We start from the raw sequence: 7,761 nt of genomic DNA, 5'->3' as shown, positions 1-7,761 counted from the left end.
GCTTTGCTTGTATGGCAAATCGTTTAAAATGTCAATAGTTAAGATATTCATTTACTTAAATTTAAAATTTATTAACATAATTTATATACAAAAGCTGTTGTGGGTTGTGTTGTTGGGTGTAAGCGTAATGTTATTGGTTTAGGGTCACAGGTAATCTTATTACTGTATTACTTTATCCATAATCCCATGAAAATGTTTTGGATAGGCCGTTCGTTAGTTAAGATTATAACAATAAAATGGTAGCTGGTTGTCTAATATTCTGGATACCTGTAGTGGCTTACGAAATTGACTATGTTATAGTTTAAACAATGCTAAATATAGACTTACAAGGAATATTAATATATTTATGCGTTTTGGATAATGATTACGTTGTGCGTGTAAAATGTTATCAATTCATTTTGTATCACATTGATATTTTCACTGAAATTAAACGGACAATTTTGTATTTTACCTATTGTAGTTACTTCTTTTCGCACAGTATCGAATATCCTGCCGATGATGATTATACATTGTCAGGATAATGGAGTGGTAAAGAACAGATGAACTTTATGAATTGCATAATCTGATACATAATATTCGGACATATTTAATGTTCATTGCAAAAGTGAGTGGGAAAGGCCAAGAAAAGTGTTTCAAAAGTTCATATTCTATATAGTTTTGAGGAACGTTTTTGAGGGGTTAAACATACATCCTTTGCGACATGTGTTTGGGAAATAAGGTAATAACCAAATTTTGCGAAAGAAGATTTTATCAGATTTTGGATAAAAAACAACAATTGCATCTTTTCGGAAATATAACTGTGTCCGTGTGTCAAAAAATCCCCAGACTACACAATCAGCAATGTCTTTAGGGTTTTTGATTATATTAATTAAAAAGATATTCAACAAAATAATAAAATCCGTGACTATATGCATTTCCTGGATTTCAATACGTATTTAATCGACGGGCGCATGCAGCGGCGGTTCCTGGGTAGGGTCCGGAAAGAGGTCCGGATATTAATTGAAGTCCCCTTCCGGAAACAGATAGCTTTCATATTATGCTAAGTGATGAAAGTGGATCCGATGCTTTCCTCCGTGATGGTTTTTGTAAGAAAAGTGTCAAGTAGTGCTGAGCTCATGATTTACTTGGGAAAAAGATATTTGTATAATATTACTTTTTATTAATTTATTTAAAAAGGAATCCGAGTAAAATAAGGCGTTCAATAAGCTAATATACACGTTAAATGTTAGACATGGTATCTGGTAGAGCGTTTTACGTGGTGTCTGGTCGAGTACTAAAAGGGGAGTAAACTCTGCAGGCAGCTTGTTTCGTGTTTTTTTTACAAGTACTGAAATAGAAGTAAACGCTGTATGGACCTTGTAACGTGGTATCTGGTCAAGTGCTGAACGAGAAGTGAACGATACATGGACCTTGTAACGTGGTATCTGGTCAAGTGCTGAACGAGAAGTGAACGCTGCATGGACCTTGTAACGTGGTTTCTGGTCAAGTGCTGAACGAGAAGTGAACGCTGCATGGACCTTGTAACGTGGTATCTGGTCAAGTGCTGAAAGAGAAGTGAACTCTTCATGGACCTTGAAACGAGGTATCTGGTCAAGTGCTGAACGAGAAGTGAACGCTGCAAGGACCTTGTAACGTGGTATCTGGTCAAGTGCTGAACGAGAAGTGAACTCTTCATGGACCTTGAAACGAGGTATCTGGTCAAGTGCTGAACGAGAAGTGAACGATGCATGGACCTTGTAACGTGGTATCTGGTCAAGTGCTGAACGAGAAGTGAACGATGCATGGACCTTGTAACGTGGTATCTGGTCAAGTGCTGAACGAGAAGTGAACGATGCATGGACCTTGTAACGAGGTATCTGGTCAAGTGCTGAACGAGAAGTGAACGCTGCATGGACCTTGTAACGTGGTATCTGGTCAAGTGATGAACGAGAAGTGAACGCTGTATGGACCTTGGAACGTGGTATCTGGTCAAGTGCTGAACGAGAAGTGAACGCTGCAAGGACCTTGTAACGTGGTGTCTAGTACTGTGAGCGAACATTCTGTGAAGCTTGTTACGTAATATCTGGTTAAATACTTAAAGGGAATAGAACATTGTGTTGAGCTTGTTTCGTGTCCCAGTACTGAGGGGAGTGAATTCTGCGTGGTAATTGTAACGTGATATTTTGTCGGGTACTGAAGGGGGGTGAACGATGCGTTGTGCTTGTAACGTGGTGTCTGGTCGAGTGCTGAAAGGGGGAGTGAACGATCCGTGGAGCTTGTTACGTGGTATCTTGTCGAGTACTGAAAGGGGAGTGAACGATGCGTTCAGGTTGTTACGTGGTATATTGTCGAGTACTGAAAGGGGAAGTGAACGATGCGTGGAGCTTGTTACGTGGTATCTTCTCGAGTACTGAAGGAAGGAGTAAACACTTCGTTGATGTTGTTACGTAGCATCTGGACGACTGCTCAAAGGGGGAGTTAACGCTGCGTGGAACTTGTTACGTGGTATCTAGTCGAGTACACAAAGGGGTGAGTTAACGATGCGTGGAGCTTGTTTCGTGGTAAGTGGACGAGTACTGAAAGGGGAATCGAATGCTGCATGGTGATTGTTACATGGTATCTTGTCGAGTACTGAAAAGGGGAGTGAACGATGCGTGGTGCCTGTTTTGTTGAGTCAGGACGAGTGCTGAAAGGGGGAGTAAACGCGTCATGGAGCTTGTTACGTGGTATCTAGTCGAGTACTGACACGGGGAGTGAACGATGCGTTGAGCTTGTTACGTGGTATCTGGGCGAGTGCTGAAAGGGGAAGAGAACGATGCGTTGAGCTTGTTACGTGGTATCTGGGCGAGTGCTGAAAGGGGAAGAGAACGATGCGTTGAGCTTGTTACGTGGTATCCGGACGAGTACTGAAAGGGAGACTGAACGCTGAGTGGAGGTTGTTACAGAGTATCTGGACGAGTACTGAAAGGGGGAGTGAATTGTGAGCTGAGCTTGTTACGTGGTGTTTGATCGAGTACTGAAAGGGGGAGTGAACGATGCATGGAGCTTGTTACGTTATATCTGGACGAATACTGAAAGGGGAGTAAACGTTGCGTTGAGGTTGTTACGTGGTATCTGGACGAATACTTGATGGGGGAGTGAAAGGTGTGTTGTGCTTGTTACATTGTGTCTGGACAAGTACTGAAAGAGGAGTGAACGCTGCGTGAAGCTTGTTACGTGGTATCTGAACGAGTGCTGAAAGTGGGAGCTGCAGCTAGACGTTGTTGTTTGTACCATTAATATTTAAGCTGATATTTAGTAATAAATATATTATATCAACCAGTAAGTTCGAACGCGAAGTGAAAGTGACATTAATTTTAGAACCAACAGATTTTACTCCGGTTAGTAGCAAGTTTTTGCTCTAGCGATTATGTTTTAAAGCCAATTATTGTGTTAAAATATGGGACGGATTTTGCGTAAGTATTCCATTGAATTGGGCACCTATGGTTCAAACCGTTCGCATGATGTTAAACAGACTTATTCGTGCATTGGGTGATCGTAAATATACGCGCGGTAAACATGGAGATGAAACGTATACTTTGTATTCTTTTTATTTTTAAAACGGTTCAGGAAAATATTTGTTCATAAATGCGTTTTCAAAACTATTTGGGGAAAAATACAGAATAGGTGGCTATTTGGATTTACTGGGAAAATTGGATATAGATAAAATATCATTGTTTAGCGTTCATGGGAAGGATCCAACGCAGAGTAAATATAATTTGCAAATAGCTAAAATAAAACATACATTGCTAGTTTAGAATAGAAGTAATAACACTGATTTGTTTTGCATCTCTTGAACAATAGATGATGCTTGTCAAATATAAGAGGAGCGTAATTATCAACCTGAATCTGGAATGCTTGATTAAATAATGTATTTTAAGAACTACCGGTGACGGCAATTATAATGAATGTGTTTAATTTATGGAAAAACGTAATGAAAAAAATGGGTCAAAGAATCGTAAGACGTCACGCCGATCGCGGAGTTACTTTATACAACCACCAAGATTACATCAACGCCCTCATAGAGTTTGAAAAGGCTTATAAACGTTTGTCGAAAAACGAAGACGTCTTCGCGGTTTTAAATTATATGTGTTTAGTTTACATGGAGTTGGGACGAAATCATGACGTCCTGTTTTGTGCCAAAAAGCAGTCCATTGTCAGTGAACAGTTGCAGTCCTGTATGTTACAGGCGGAAGCGACGTTTAACATGGCGAGAGCGTATGAACTGTTGGGGGAGTACCGTACGTCAATAGCGTTGTGTAACCGTTGTTTTGTTACCGGAAATCCACCTGAAATATCACCGCTCGCCGGAAACACGCATCTTTGTTTAGGAAAAAATTGCTTCGGATTAAGTGACGTCAAAAAAGTTTGAAACATTACGACATATCGTCTCACGTCGCACGGATTCTTTATGACGCCGTTTTAGAATGCCGCGTTTACATGGGACTTGGTCAAATGTTTATGGCTTTGCAAGACAATGTAACGTCTTTACAAAATTACGTACGGGCTTCAGAAATAGCGCGTCAGTTAACGAAAGATCATCCTTGCGCAAAGTACCAACGTCGTGTATCGGTGGAGATGGCGGTTGTATGCAGCCGGCTAGGAAGACTGGGAGAGGCGTTGGAAATGTGTGAGGTAAGGGAGGTAACGATAAACAGACTAGAAACAATTATTAATCTATGTCATTGTATGTGATACAACGGCTCTTTTTATTATGATAAGTACTTCATATAGATAAACGTTTAAGATGTAAAATTACATTTTACCATTAAGATAATAAGTAATGAGCCTTGATATCGAAATTTTCCAAATCACTGTCAGTTGAGAAAATCAGTCAATGTTTACATTGGTTACACTGAACCATCAAAATAAACAATTATAGCAATGATTGATATTCCTATTATCTATTTCGTGATGATCAGAATAGAAAAGAGCTGATGGGTTTTCGGATGCCTCTACATGAAAATATTGCTATTTAACGATACATGATTTATAGAAGTGGTTAAGATAATGATTTTACAAGGCTTTTGCTAATGTTTTGTACCTTTCTATTTTTTCTCTAATGGCTGATTGGTTCTTATTAGCGTGGAAAGATAAGAGCACTCAGAGGTTAAAGAGTACGATGAAAGAGAGACAACACAAATCTAAATAATTCTAGCCAACGCTTGATCATTAAGTCGGGTATTTATGTGATATAAAATACAGTTTTAAACTTCAGGTAAAGATGAGAGATTCCGAAATAACAAATATTTAATAATTTATTCAAAACGGTTGTTGAGAGAAATACATTGTAACGAATATATTTGAAGCTACTATGTATCAAAACTACCGACCTCCCATGGTTTTGGCACTCTGTTTGTAATTTCTTAATTTCTAAATTAGAGATTTTACATTATTTTTCAATTTTTCCAAGGCCTTATTTTCAAGAATTGTAACAACATAATTTTACGTATTCCAGCTTGTACCTCTAATTAGAACGGACGGATTTGGCTTGCTCTAATGTTTATGTTAAAGGATCATTTTTACATTTTGAAAGCAAAAAACCCAAACAATTACCACTTTCTGAGATAAAGTTTAGAGAAACATGTCATTAAAATACTAATAAGTAATGTTATTATTGTTGAAGATGATCTATATTTAGCATAAATTCTGAGAAGTGGTTTTAAATAGTTTGACAATGCCATTTAAAACAATTTCAACCAAGAATATATGGAACGCTACGTGTCTGTTAATTAGCAATACGAGTACCAAAATATTAAGACTTTTGAAGTGAAAATAAAAGTTATAAAAATAACGCCATGTTCACCAACAAGCCTAGATTTTATCGTTTTATAAGCGCCATACGTCTTAACACGTCATAAAACTGTACGACTTGTTTTTACCACGAAGCTCATGTTTAATCTTAGCTGGACATATTAACGTTTGTTATATACACATCATATATTCTCAGGCAATACTTTTGCAAAAGACGGTAGTCCGTTTTCCACTCCTGTCCTATATGGCTGTATTCCACTCTGCTGACGTCACATCATAAACGTTACTTTGTGCGATGTTAAAATGACCTCATGAAACAAAAAAGTGCGTCATTTAAATGATATTTATCATCAAAGCATATGTATTTCAATTTCACCAGTAAAGTATATAATAAAATGGTATGCACCCCGTGAGATCTGAATCTGCAACAATCCACACGAGTCGAATACAACCTCCTATATCAAAACGCAGTACTAATAACCTTGATTTTCGACTTACTTGAACTGCAAATAAGACTTTTTGAAGCTAAAAAAACGTTTGTGTTCCTTGTTGTAGTAATATGTCAGAGAGGACTTCCTGTTACATGTATATTATACATAATTCATGCATAATAATACATATATAGCATGTAGTATTTCAGTTATATACAGGTCAATCTGCATTTTATTTGTATGTATTGTATGTATGATTTGATATAAATTTCAGCTAGATATGTTAGCTTGCATAAAGGACTTTTTAATCTCTACATATAATTCACGTGCAAATACAGCTAGAAATAGTGATCTGTCATAGACCATTGTTCGTTGCATGGTTTTCATGTTCGACAACTCTTGCGTGACCTTCAACTATACTGTGGCGTCTATGCAGAAATTATCGATGAGAAAGATGAAAAAGTACGTCCACTGCCATGTTATCACATCATTCACGAAAGGTGAGTATTTGTGTCAGTTTGGTTTTTATTAAACCACCCTTCTTGAAGGGTTGATCTGGTAATAGTATGGTTACATCGGAATATACTAGTAGTCGGTATGAACCAAACGAATTAGACGTGTCAAGCTGATGTTGCTACTTCTATCATATAGTTTTTGAAAGACTTTCGTCTTAATAATCAAATTATGTTTTGGTTTGGTTTGAAATGAATTATATTTTTTGTTTGTGTGCCAAAACCTAAGAGCTTATCCTACATATATAAAAACATTTATGTACGTGGTACATTAATGTTATTTTTGACTTCAGGTGTCTCGTACACTTATATCGACCAACATCATCTACCAGTCTTCCTATGCAGCGACGTCGTCCGTGTCCAACATGTCGACATAGGATGTCAATGAATCCTGTATCTGACTTTGATGTCGAATGACGTCATCGAAACGTCATCTAAAAGTAGTTCTATTCATCGACGACGTACATGTCAAAACTGCCAATATAAGACATCATTGGATCGTGAATCTGAATTAGATGTCGAATGGAGTCATCAAAACCATAAAGTTACTTGTGGTAAAACATAAAACGAGTTGCTCTATCATGTTTTAATGTGCTTCGTTTGTGATAGAGATGGCTATTTTATAAAGTTCAAATGTCGATAAATGTAAATGCAATTAGTAAATATCATTCGTCACTTATAAGTCATGGAAATATTTAATAGTGCTGTTGTAACTTCATTATATTTGTTTACATTAAATATTTTACAAATTGTTACAGGTGATTTCCATTCTTTAAAACACATATGTAAACAGTTGTTTTCGTTTTCAATGGTAGTTAAAGCAGTAAGTATTAGTTCGTATATTAACCAATAATACTGAAGGCTGTCTTCTATTTAACAAATCTCTGAAGAATTATGATAACATAGTTTGTCCCCATTGTATTGTTCAAGTCAAAAAATCATTTTCTCCAAATACAACTAAATTAAAAATGTTTTGTTATTGTTAATACTGTCGTGAAACAGTTGTACACATGTGATAGTTAATGACAGATATTTGTTCATTCCGA

This window comes from Mya arenaria, chromosome 6 (assembly GCF_026914265.1).
Source record: "Mya arenaria isolate MELC-2E11 chromosome 6, ASM2691426v1".
Lineage (NCBI taxonomy): Eukaryota > Metazoa > Mollusca > Bivalvia > Myida > Myidae > Mya > Mya arenaria.
The sequence above is the reverse complement of the archived record's forward strand: the minus strand, read 5'-3'. Positions refer to the sequence as shown.